Consider the following 13,716-nt stretch of genomic DNA (forward strand, 5'->3'; position numbering starts at 1 on the left):
TTTTTCTAAATGATTCCATGTCTTCAAGGGCTCAATATTTTAAGCATTTTACAAAAAGCGGGTAATGGGCAAGAGAAAGAGGTTCTGGAATTTTTCAGATCCTGAAAATTCCTTTGTACACATTCCCCAAACATACTGGATTGGATGCTAGAGTGCAGAAATACTTCCAGCCAATCCTAATCCATTCTTTCTTCATTCAATGAGTATTTCTTGAGCGTTTGTTTCCTAGGTGCCAGGCTCTGCCCAGCGTTGAGGGAGCAGAGGGACCCAGTAGACAGGTCTCTACAGCTCTCACTTTACCCTCTTTACTCCCCACCCAAAATAAGATTCCCTTCCCACCTGGCAAGTAACTTAGTGCAAATAGAGAAGAACTTTACCAGAGTGACAGTCAGCCAGCGTAAACAGTGAGAACAATCATACAACACAGGAGGTTGGATTTTTTTGTTTGTTTGTTTCTGTGCATTGAGGTATAAAACTGATATAAATACACTGGCAACAACAACATAAACATTAGTATCTCTTTGGAATTACATAACTAAAAAGGAAAAATACCACCAAAATAAAACAAATGACTTCAAAATTGGGCTTAATCTTAGGACCTGTAGATAGCTTTGTATGTGTGCTATCTAAAGATCTGCTTTATCAAGTTGACTGTCAAGATTGTAAATACAACATCACAGATGTACTTACATTTTCTGGAATAGTTGTGTTTTACATGCAATATTTACTTTCTATTTCAGTGGCTTAAGAAGTAATACTTTGGCTTAAGTGTCTCTTATCAAAACAACTATAGGACACTTAATTGGGAGAGAAAATTCAGTACTGTATATATGTGTACTGTGATTCTCACGCGGTTGTACAGAAAGTCACATATAAACGGAAATTTTGTAAATCAAATTGTATTTTAAATTCATCAAGGGACTTGCCAATTAGAGGAAACTTGTAAATCTTTTTATAAAGCAGAGATCCATTTTATAATACAAATAACCATTCGAAATTATCTGTTTTGTATGTTTGGATTTTCAGTATTGACTTTGCCTAAAATAGAGCCCATGTGTATAATAAGAGTATTTTTCCTGTGCTGCTTGAGCTGCCAGTGCGTTGGTTGCTAAGGGCCTAGACTTGGAAGTCTACTGCAGTTGGTGTGAAGCAAGCTATCAAGTGATTCTAGGATGCTAAAGTAGCATTCCTGGACAGACCGAGTAGCCAATCCATTTCAGCTCTGTTGAACGTGGGACTCCTGCTCGGCAGCAACCCCTCTCCCAGATATGACCACGTTTCCTTAGAGGGTAGAGTGACTCCTGTATTCACATTCTATAAAGTGCTTCGAGTCACAGGTTTTGTAATAAATATACATTATTATGTAAACATATTGAATTGCATGTGTGTTGGAATTTTTTAGCGGTATTTTAGCTTGAAAGTACTTGTACAAATACTGTTAGATTTAGTTGCGAATAATTGTTCTCAAGTTACTGGAATAAACAGCAAATGAAACAAGCCCTTGTGTAAATAGACTTCTGTGCCAAATAATGACATTGGCAAAGAAAATAATGTCCTATTTTGGGTTGTAATACACAAAATGAAATATTGAAAATGTGATCAAATGATATTGTATTTTATTTGATCAACCTAGCTATTTTATGTTGTAGTTAGTTTTCCGTTAATAAATAAATATTCACTAAAAACGAGCATGTGATTTAGTTAGAAAAAATTCTCAGGCTCTGCAGATTAACTGATAAGAAAATACTGTACAAGCTATTCTGTTTGTCTTGGTATATACTGTTCACCTGTGTATGAATTAAGTTTTTTTTTTTTTATTCTTTATGTCCTAATAATCTGTATTTTAGGGTATGATGGGCTTCCAAGACACACACACACACTAATACTTCTCTATGAGTATCAGTCAGTAACATAATTTAAAAATGAAAAGTAAACAATAACAAGAAGAATGATTTGGAGAGTCACTCTAAAAATTGAAACCAAATCTACTGACAGCTCACTCTTTCCACCACACACCCATACCGAGAGCCCCTCATATCACTGTAGTCTTAATGACTAAAGTTAAATAATGGGAGAGAAGCAGGTTGATTTGTTCCTTTGGTTATGGCAATGTCGTGGAAGAATGACTTCCTTGGCTATTCGTGTTTGGTTAAAATATCAGAATACATCTGGCAGGCACCTTACATTCACAATTGAATAACAACAGAGAATTTGAGATTCCTGTGATGGAACTAAGGGCTTCATACAGATTATCTTCTGTTGAGATGCTTAATATATGCACAGTATAATCCACTTTTCATGTAGCATTCATAAGTTGGCTGAATAAACTGAAATATCCACAATTGAGTAGGGACTCCAGTGCCAGTTTATACCTCCTTTGAAGAGATAATGGAAGAATAGTGTGTATTCCTCATGTGGGGCACATGTAATACGTGTTTGTAGCTTGTGTTATTCCTGGATAAGGTCCGGAACTACACCTGATTCATGTTTCCTTGGACAACTGCTTTGTAAATAACAACACATTATTTTTATTAATTTCACTTTAAACTACTATTTTATTTGCTATTAACGTTTGCTGTAACAAGCCACATTTGAGTTAGACATCTGTCAGATTGTTGTCTGGCATTTGTGGGCATTTTAATCTTGACAGAGTATCAGTTACAGCATTCAGTCTAAGATACCTTGCAAAGCACAAAGTGACTATCAGGGAGAAAGGATTGGTAACTGAATTTTACTGTGCATAATCCTTGGTGAAATCCCTCACTTGTGGAACCTCTTTCACTTTCACTTTGTCAACAGTTAACAGTGATTTGGAGCCTAACAGCTCTCCAGTAAATAATTCTTGAATGAATGAGACATTGCCTCTCCTATGAACCTTAAGGAATTTGGTTTAAAACTGGAACATCCCAGTGAAAAGTACAACCACAGAGAATCATTAGCCGTTTCAGAAAGTATTAAATATTTAGTCTTGACATTTTCAGAGCTTACAAGAAACACACATATGCAAAAGATATGATGAGACAATGGCAGACTAATTGTGGCAATACACAGCTAAGATGCAAAATTTATTACACACCAGCAGGTCCAATTTTCAGCAATACTTTTGCATGTGCACTGAACCCAATGATCTCATTCTGGAGTTAAAAGTAGCTTTACTGCTGACCTGTGAGATTGCCTTGTTATTGGCTCTTGGAATTGGGAGATTCTGAGTTGAGAGAAAATGTACTCCCTGACAAGCTTCAATGGTGAGTTCTTCCAGAGCTAATCATTTAGGTCTTCCTATGATTCTGGGTACTTGATTGGATGGAGAGAAATTCTTTGGGTTTAAGACCATATTAAGTTATATTTCTGTCAGGTTATTTCATAGTCTTATTTATACAGTAAGGACCTATAGGTAGTGTTTTCCAGTGGTGAGTCTTAGGAGCCGAGGTTCTGACCTTCATGTGACCAAAAGGTTGTGAGGACAAGTCATGGCTCTTATTGGGCCACAGCTTCCCCATCTGAGAGGCACTAGATTAGATGAACTCAAGGAGTACATCCCACTTGGGTAGTCTAGGGTTCTAGGCTACTTTGGGAATTGCTGCTACTTATGAAACAAAGTGAAGCATTGAGATGATTATAATCCAAACCTGAACATCTCTTATATCTCATTTCCTTTCAGTTACCAAATTGGAACACATTCATAATCTCATTTTATTTCTACAAGATTCAAGCACAACCATTTATCTGGGGTTAATACATCTTCCTATTTTTGATATAAGAAGGTTTATAATCTCATTTACTTCTTTATAAATCGGAGCATCCTACTGCTTACTTTTAGGAATGATATGATGAATTTTCAATTTATCTGTTTTTCAAGGGAGCTCTCTTCTGTTGATGAAAGAGATTGGTTAGTCTGTGAAACAATGGAACAAATTCAATTATGACTCTATTTAAGAAGTTCACATTATCACATTTCAGAGGAAATGGTGCTTTTCCCATTTATTTGTTCACCACTCCACCCTTTTAGTCCACAATGCTAAGATTTTACCATCAGGGAAACTGGTGCACCCTTAGACAAATCAGTTGAGCTTCAGAAATCCAATGATTCATGTCCGTGAGCAGCCCTCTCAGCTGACAAGTGGTATTTGGCCTTTTCCTGACCATAAATCTCAGTCATGGTTTTATCGTTGGGCCTATGTCTCTCTATCTGGTCAAAGAGATTTTAACTGGAAACAATGAAATAAAGCCTTCTATCTTGTAATATTCAGTCAGCATGATCTTTTGCAACAGTGGAAAGAGAAAAAAATATCCATTTGGAAAGTTTCCCTGCTTTACAGAGGTTTCTGAGGCATTTATTAAAGCATTAATAAAGAAAAGAAAATAATCCAGTAACTCTTCGCTATGCATTGTCTCCCATCACATTACAGAAAGTCCTGAAAGAAGGAAATACAAGTTATCCTTGTCCAAACCACCATTTTAAAAATTAAAAGTCAAAATGGTACTTACTGGGATACTACAGGTTATGATGTGATTACATTTCACATGTTGAACTTGAAAATGTGGAGCCAAATATATTTTATTTATCTCTGCAAAGCAAGTACATTTTAAATAATAATCTGAACAGTTTGGGAGGGCATGTTGAAAGAATCTCATTAGTTCTAAATTGCATTCATTCAAATTTTGATTTATGCAGGTTCATCAGGAATTTGGTTCTACTATGCAAACACTTTAAGCATTAAATTTTAAGAATAAATCAGTCTTTTGCTCTTGCACATTAACACAGGGGAACTGCTGCTTGTGTTGATGCTTTTGAATCAGATTTTCTGTCCTTCTAGAACAAAACCAAATATCCAAGGATAGATGTTTGTATAAAGACAAAGTAAAGTCATAGGAGAAAAGGGTAAATATAAATATGTGCATTCTCATGTGATTTGTACCAGAGAGTGAGGAAGCAGAGAGTTTCTCAAATCCCTCTTGTCTTGCTTCTCCAAACCCTGATTGAACTTTAACCAGGAGGCAAATATTTTCATTATGTAAGAATTTCAATTTTACCAAATTGTGTCTTGATTTATGCTTCAGTCACACTGATTCCTTTTCATTCACTGATGGAAGAGGACCTGAAGACAAGAAGACCTTTAGCTTCCATGCTGCTGGTGACATTCTGGGTGACATTGGGCCACACCCTTCCCTCCTCTGAGTATCAGATGTCTCATCTAAAGTTAGACTCAGGCTTCCCACTCAAGAAAGCAATTGAATAAAAATAAGCTCATTACTAAGGGAGTTGAAATGTACTTTAATTCATTAAAAATAGTAAATCATTCTCAGACTTGAAACATTGTCTTTAATAACAAATATATTTTGTTAACAAACCTCCTAACAAACCTCCTGTCTCTTCTGTGATACACCGGTGAAAGCAATTTGGTTAGACGTCCTCATGCTCCTTTTGGCTTTGAAACAAAGAACTCTTATGATTTTCTTTCCCTCATCTTTATTTCAGCTCTTAAACACAATTGTATAAATCCATTTACACTAAGAGTATGAGTAATTTCTGGTAGTCCTTATGTGGTAACAGATTGTCTCTAAAAATATGATTTATGGAGTGCTCACTGTGTGCTCAATGCCTGAGCAGATGCTGTGCACATCTAAAACAAATCCACAAGTGTTCGTGAAGGCCAAGGTCTCCAGCAATGCAGCAAGAGGCTGAAGGAAAAGCAAAAACTTGCTGTCTGCCGAAGCTGCTTTGAGGACCTCCTGTGGGCTGGGGAAAGTTCAAATATATGCTTGAAATAAGATAAGGTACCCTCTTTCTGGGAATTTATAACCAATTTGGGCAGATGAGCTACTTATCCTTGAAAAGGATACCGGAGGTCAGGATCAGAAAAGAAAAAGATCAATAAGGACTAGACTGGTATTATCTGAGAAGGCAGCTTGGGAGCAGGCAGGACACAAAAAGAGCCTTGAATTGAGGAAAAGGTTGGGAAATCAGAAAGCTTGAAAAATGTAGAAGGGAATATGCGCACAGGGACCTGGGAAGACAACGGTGTGACGGGCTTAATTTACTTCTTGATACTTCTAAAAGCCATAATAAGAAATTTTTGAACTTGATATTATAGATTATGGAAGACTTTTCCAGTAAAACAAAGATTGCCAACCCACTAATCCTAGCGTGAAGGTCTTACGGAGTACTTCACATGTGACTATGTTATATAGAGGGCTGAATTAGTAGTTTCTAACACAGATTCATTATACATAACAAAAAGTGGCAAAGGTGCCACTTGAGATCAATTCTGCCTGCATCTCAGCTCATATCCTACCCCTCTCCGTCATGAGATCTCCTTGGATTAATAGAGCAGAAATGAGACATCTGGCAGAAACACAGAGCTGAGCGTTTGGGCAGAGTGGAGCCTTCGGTCCAGGAAGCCGAGATGAAGACTCAGAATGAAGTGGATGAGTCCTTGTGATTAGGGAAGTAGAGAATAGATGAAGCCAAGAGGTCCTCCTCCCATGCTGACTCACAGACTGTCCACAGACTGAGAGCACAGACTGCTCTCTCAGAGAGCTGTTTACTAACTCACCCATCTTTCCTCCTGAGCAGATCCCTAGCATAACAATACTATATTCTGTAGGAAAAGGTATAAGTTACAGTAGTTAAAAATTTTTGAAACTCATAATGATTAAATCTACTGTGGGTGATTAGTACAGGTCTAAGACATATCCCGAATCCTTTTAAGCCCCTTTCTCTCCACTACATTTGGAATTCTGGTCCCCTTTTTCAGTGAATGTGTCATTATGCATTGACAAAAAATGGAGGGGAGAGGATCTAGCAAGTGAGGGAGGGAAGAGCATAGGGAGGTGGCAGAATTAAAAACAGTAAGATATGCTAAGTATGTGTACCTGCTTCCTAAGATGAACATAAACATCACATACTACAAATGTGTATGAAGAAAAAGAAAAACAGGATAGCTTTCTCCATCGGTTCTAAAGCCAGAGGACTTTGGAAGGCTTTGGGCCTGAGAGGCATACCTGAGGCCACACAGTGAGGTCATCTCGGCTTACCTGGGATCTACACAGGCCACCCAGGTCTTAGATATGTGCGGGGCCAGCTTCATGGCAACTGTTCAGCCACACAGGGCCTTGAGCTTACAACCGGCACTTTTTCCGGTTCTGCTCTGAAGGCTCTGAGGGCTCATGAAATTATGGATTACTTCTAACAAGGGACCTTGCATTTTCAGTTTGCAGTGAACCTCCCAGGTTGCATAACCCACTATGTGACTCTGACACCAGTAACTCCATGAGGTGAGATTTTCTCCACAACGAAGATGTTTCTAGGTATGACCGCTGTTTTTTGAGCATCCTACAATGTACTGTTGACCTGACAACCTGAGTCGTATTATGTTGTCCTTTCACATGGAATCTTGAACGAAGTTAAAGCATGGGCACTTCTCCTTTTAAGTACTTTTGATTTACACCTTCACCAGTTGTTTTTAGCAAATTCAGATGTATGGTTAAGGAAAATAAAAAGCACTCAAGACTGAGTCTGTGGCAGAGCTGAGAAGTTTGTGCCCCTGTTTCATGCATAGCCTGCTGTAATCTCCATAGTGTGTCACTGGCGACGGTGGTCAGATGATTTTGCAATGTGTGAAGAGAAATCTGATTTCTTATGGCAGGTTAAAACCATAATATGGGTATGGTTTGCGGGAAAGAAATTGTGTACTTTTAGAGCTCTCCACTTATACCTGTTTCACCTGTGCTGGGGCCACAAGAATAACTTTCAATGGGACCAGATTTATTCATCAGAGCTGCCCTAAAACAGAAGGAGTAGAATTCCTTTCATTGAAGACCATCAAAAACAGAAGCATTTGGAGGTGAAGAGAACATGGAAAGCTTGACACGGTAAGTTACAACAGGGGTAGAAATGATGAAATCCTAACTCCGAGGATCAGAATATCTCTATTACATTCTATTGTGTAATTGCAAGTAAACTTGTTTCCAAAAATTGATTTCTGTTAAATGGCACCTGGATAAGATTTTTTTTTAATTCACAGCAAAATTACTTCAACAGTAAATTATAAAGATCTCACCATGCCAGCCCTATACAAGCAAAATCTCCCCAGACTCCATGCACAGACTTCTAGCAAACGTTTGTAAAGTACCCACAGAGAGCTCAGAGTGAAACCTTACCACTGCTCTTGAAGCCTGGAGCATTCAAAGCCCTGACACCATGTACCTCATATGAGTTTTCTGCTTGTGTCTGACCCATAAAACTTGGGTCTTATTTAGAATACAAGGGAACAAGTTGGAGGGGTAACTTTGAATTTGATTGATGTATTTGGTCTCCCAGACCTAAAAAAGACAACAGTAATTGCAGAGTTGTTAAAACATTGGTGTGACATAGAAAGCTCAAATTCTATGTTCATTTCAATACTTAAGGTTTATGTTCACTTTGGTTTAAAAAAGAAAAGCACTAAGCATCCTGCCTGTTGAATTCTTTGCCTGAAAAAATTCCAATAGCGCCAAATAGTACAGAAGCCTGAAGGGTGGAGAAGCCCACTTCTAGCTGCATTGCTTCCTCAAGCATGAAAAAGAAGTAGATTTAGGTACAGAAAGCCTTTTTCTTTCAGCTCTGGGACTGGTCAGATGGCTGCGGATCCAGTAACTTTTAGTTTGCAGCTGCAAAAGTTGCTGAATCACAGTAGAGAGCCAGCTTATGACTTATAAAACTTCTAGCATTATCTGTTTCACTTTGTTTGGCTTTTTTCTTCATAAGCCCCAATTCCACTCATGATTGCTACAAAAAATGAAACCAAGTAATGACTATGAGACTAAACTTTAGAAGCTGATTTGGTAAATAATTTCATAGGTGTCTGGCTTAATTCTTAAACAGACAAGAATGTTTTACCTTTAATTTTGGTTATCTTTGGAGCTGGGAGATTTAAAAATGTTGTGTGGATTGTTAAAAATGCAACATGTGTGATATTACGAAAGGCTATTTTTATAAGTAGTAATGATATCAAAGTCTTCTTGAATTTGTCATCTGTATTGGATAAAATTGGTCTTAAGACCAAATGTAACTCAAAAAGGCATGGTCCTGTGGCCTATTTTAACAACTGTGCTGTTTCTAATTATTCCAAAGGAAACCTGTGGATTAAATTTTCAATGCAGAAATTTCGAGTTCTGTAAGTTGGACACAAAATTTTTACTTGCAAGCAGCAATTTTAGTTTGTCTTTTCATGTCAGATGTGTTATGCACCAGTGCTGTAATAAGATTTGGGGAATTCACATCTCACATGATGATGTAAAAGCCTGATAATTATGTTGATTAATCATAAAAGCATCTAAGAGGTTTAGTGTTTAAACCATGTTACTGCAAGATACTTGGAAATCTCATAAAAATCAAGAACAGTAAATATTAAAATGTTTTTCATTTCACTTTTTAGAGGATACCACACAGAAGTCTAGATAAAAGAAGTTGATGAGGTTTTTCTTCCTATGATGAACACTAGCAATGGGGATATGAAACATAGGTCATCACCTTCTTGTCTCCAGAGATAAACAAAAAATTTCCAATCCTATCTACTATGCCACAAACAATTTTTATGAATTATGCTCATTTGCAATGTTCTCTAGAGTGCCACATCTGTCTTAAAAGGTTTAAGCTAATGCCCACACATGCCTCCTTAAAAATACTTTCCCATTTATTACACTTTTTTTCTTAGACCGCCAGTAAACTCATTAGACTGTATGAAAACAAAGACCTTCCTGAAAGTAAAAGGACTATCTGAATATTGACTGACATCCATAGCAGAAGGAAATAATCAACTCATTCATTCATTCATTCAGTCATTCATATAACAAGCACTTACTAAATACTATGCAAAAATACATCTCTAATCCTTAAGAAGTTCACAATCAAGTAGTGCATAAAGTCATACATAAAATGAATGCTACAGCAGAGCTTTAAAGGCCATGAAGAGGCAGCCTAGTCTCAGTCTGAGTAGGAAGAAATAGTAAGATACGCACTAGAGCTAGACCTGGAGGGACCAGCAGAATTGTAAAAGTTGGATAAGAAAAGTTTAGATACCCAAAATAGGGCTATGCATGTGTGTGGCGTGTTTTGGTTGTGGTGGGATATCCGATGCGACTCCAGCCCAAACTCTAAGAGCAAGAAGACAAGGATACCTCATCGTTGGCTGCAGGTGAATTAGGAAGGGCTTCACTGACAAACTAAGGAGACTGAAGACAATGTGGCTTTGAGCAGACATGACATGACAGAATCTGTATTTAGAAAAACCATTTGGTGCTTTGGGTAATGGACTAAGGTGGGAAGAAAACAGAGGTCAGAAGAATAATTTCAAAGTTAGACCAGGACCTGCAACAGCTGAAAGCGGGGTACGGACCTCAGAATGAGAAAGGGAGGTAAGGATTTGCAGAACGTAGTATTAATTATGTTTGCAACAGGAGAAAAGCAGAGGAGTCAGATTGTCTTAGAATGCTTTTTAAGTTGTTTTCTTTTATGAGTACATATTTCTGTAGTAATGACCATGTTCACTATGTGGAATTAGTACATGTGCATAACTCATTCCAATTTGAAATACTTTTAAAATTTTAAATGTCACTTTTGTACAGGATATGTAAGTACATTTACCAACACTTTGTATAATTAACAAAGGCTTGTCACGAAAAGCATCTACTAAGTCCATATTGCAATTTGTGTAGAATTCCAAAGTACTAATGAGAAATATGGACATGATCACTTCTCCTCATGAACAAAGGCTTTATAGATGAATATATGAATTACAAAATGATTCTCCTTTCAACAAAAACATCTACAAATGCCCTGAATGGTAAATGTGCTGATAATCTTTATATATCATGACCATTAGCTGATAGCCACTTTTGAGTGAGGACCTATACTTGGTGGCTCTATGAGAAAACTGCTGTCATAAGAATTTCTTGTATGCATTATTTTTAAGGGAAATGTCAGTATAATATCTTGCACACAGCATTTATGTAGAGATTTATAATTTATTGTGGAGTTACAATTAATTATTAACTTTGTTACTTTAAAAGGACTTGTGCATAGAAAGAGGCAGTCCTAAACTTTCTATGTCTGTTATCACCTTAGTAAATGGTTTCAGTGAAGTATTCATTATGGCTTTAAACCAGTACTCAAGCACTACATTTTGCTAAACCATGGGACCCTAAATGAATAAGGCAGAAAGACAGTGACCCTCAAAAAGGTCAAGGTGGTACGCAAAATTCTGCCTAAGGCTATGTCCTTCTCAGTTTGCTGTAGAATCAGTGCACAAAAATCTCCAAGGAACTGCTTCCAGGGTCCTCTATTCACTTACTCAGCTGTTACTTATTGGGTACCTGTTCTCTGCTGGGTGTTATGCCTGGTTTAGGGCATACAGTGCTAGGTTAGACAAAGCATCTGCTCTCATGGAGCTTACTGTCATCCAGCGAGCCCTTCCAGTACAAGGTGGTGAGCGCCAAAGTGGGGCTATCTAAGACAGCAACTTCCCAGGCTGTGATGATGTGACATCACTTGGGATTTATGTGCTTGGAAGTGTGTGTGTTTGTGTGTGTGTATGTGTGTGTGTGTTTGTGTGTGTGTGTGTGTGTGTGTGTGTGTGTGTGTGAGTGAGAGGGGGGGAGACAGAAAGAGACAGAGAGAGAATGAGAGAGAGTGTGTGTGTGTGTGTGTGTGAATGAGAGAGAGAGACTGGCTTATCTCAGTTTAGCCTGGATGTAATGTCTCAGTCATCTATGAAAGGAAACAAAGAATGACACAGGGGAGAGGGAAAGGAAAGTTACACGTCCTCCCGGAAGCCTCCCCTACTACTTCTGGACAGAAGTGATACCTCAGTAATTACGGTTCCCCATTCTCAAGGATTTTTCCAGCCTATGATCATACACTTTCATGACTTTTAAAGCTAGTGAAAATGCCGCAGAATAAAAGCACTTCCTACTAGGGAACCTGGGGAAGAATCCTGAAGGCTTGTTCTTCCTAAATGCTCTTTACAAAAAAGATTCAGCAGAGTGCTGTGTAACAGCCAAAGAAAAGATGAGGACCGTAAATGGTTTTGGCTTTATTTTCTGTGGTTATTTATGCCCCTGTGTCTTCACCTTTGCCTTCCATGTAATCAGCCTCATCCTGTAGTATGCTAGGAAGATGCTGATTACATACAAGTCACAGGGTAATTTACCCTTTTGACCTTCCTTGAGCTCTTATAAATCTCTCTACTGCTGGGAGGCCAGAGTTTTGTTCTTCCCTCAGCAACAAAACGCCATTGCTTTATAAGCAGAATGGAAATAGTTCAAGCTATTGTTTGCGTGTCGGGCTGGCTGCGGGGAGGGGGAGACCATGACCTTGGCCTTTCAGAGAATGTGGGAGAAAAGGAACATTCTCCATTTTCCCCGTCTTTGCAACCCTTGTCACGCCAGAAGCAAGGCCAGTGACAAACGGGAATGCAGTTGTCACTTGCGAGTGTAAAATGAGGAGGTTGGGCTGGTTGATCTCTGTCATTCCTTCCTGCTCTCACATTCCAAGACTCTAAATATGTCTCAAGTGTGATAACTTGAAGAGAAAATTGAGCAGGGCAATGAATTAGGCTTGTGTACAAGAAGCACCCTGGTAGAGACTGCCATTCACAAGTTACTACTCCGAACAGCCTCCCGTGAGCACAGATGTCAAGCAAGTAGGTCCAGTCTAAGTTGTGTTAAATAAACACGGAGAGCCTGATCACCACGCTGAGGCACATTCTGAAAGGTTTTCTGGTTTCTGTGTTATTTTATTCAGCTGCTACCTGCTTTTGTCCCACATTTTGCTTAGTATACTATTGTTAGAAACCCTTCCCTCTGTTTTCTATGCCTGGGTACTATGGTCTTAACTGGTTCCCATTCTTTGATTCTTTTGTGGATATTAGTTTGAATACACAAAGCTGAGCCCTCATACAATTCGACCAATCCTTGATAACATTTTATGGATGTGTTTAGCTCTTTTGACTGATCCATTATGGGCACTGGCCTGTCTTGAAGGGAGTAGTAACAATGACTACATCATACTCAATTGGCCCTGTACAACATTCAAAGTGTTTGGCATGCCATATTCTCTACAAGTGCATTTCTGTGTATGTGCATGCTTGCACATACATGATTGTGGATGTTTTCCCCTCATGCCTGTGTTTGTAGCACTTATAGTGTCACTGGGCTTTGCTTTTAGTTTGGAGTTCTGAAGGAAGAAAAAAATTCCCTTCACTGATTTCTTTCTTTCCTCTCTCACCATGGTACTCAGCCTCTGCTTGGCAGGTTTTTATGGCCCCAAAACATTTGGCAGTGCCAAGAGGCCAATAGCACCCACCACATGGCCCACAGAATATCAGTCTGATTGATGTATAAAAGCCTGTGGGCTTCAACTAGCTGAGAGCTAGGCAGTTCCCATTGGAGACATATTTTAAAAGAGGCACAGAGAGCTTTCCTTCCTCAAGTCCCTGAGAGCAAATTTTCCCTGAAGACAAAGAAGTAAGTAGTCCGGATCCTCACCCGGAGTGTGTAAAGGCAACTGCAGTGCTGCACTGCTGCCAGGTGATTTCGGACTGAGCACACCGTTAGTTACGGAGAAAAAGAACCAGGTAGTTCAGTTTTCTGGAAAGCATACTTTGCAGCCTGTGTAAGACCTTTGTTATGGTCTTCCCAAGCACTTTCTTCTTTCTTTTCCTCTTCCCCTTCTTC

The 13,716-nt window shown here is 38.6% G+C and overlaps 1 non-coding gene across 1 annotated transcript; it reads right to left on the bottom strand.

The window, feature by feature from the left end:
* Positions 1 to 9,213: 9,213 nt before the first annotated feature.
* On the bottom strand, positions 9,214 to 9,317 carry LOC111755338 (small nucleolar RNA U13). The gene has a single exon (XR_002789893.1). It is a non-coding gene; the product is annotated as a small nucleolar RNA U13 (small nucleolar RNA).
* Between the last annotated feature and the right edge of the window lie 4,399 nt (positions 9,318 to 13,716).

This window comes from Cavia porcellus, unplaced genomic scaffold, assembly GCF_034190915.1.
Source record: "Cavia porcellus strain 051 isolate PalLab524CR breed Dunkin Hartley unplaced genomic scaffold, mCavPor4.1 scaffold_3, whole genome shotgun sequence".
NCBI classification, from domain to species: Eukaryota; Metazoa; Chordata; class Mammalia; order Rodentia; family Caviidae; genus Cavia; species Cavia porcellus.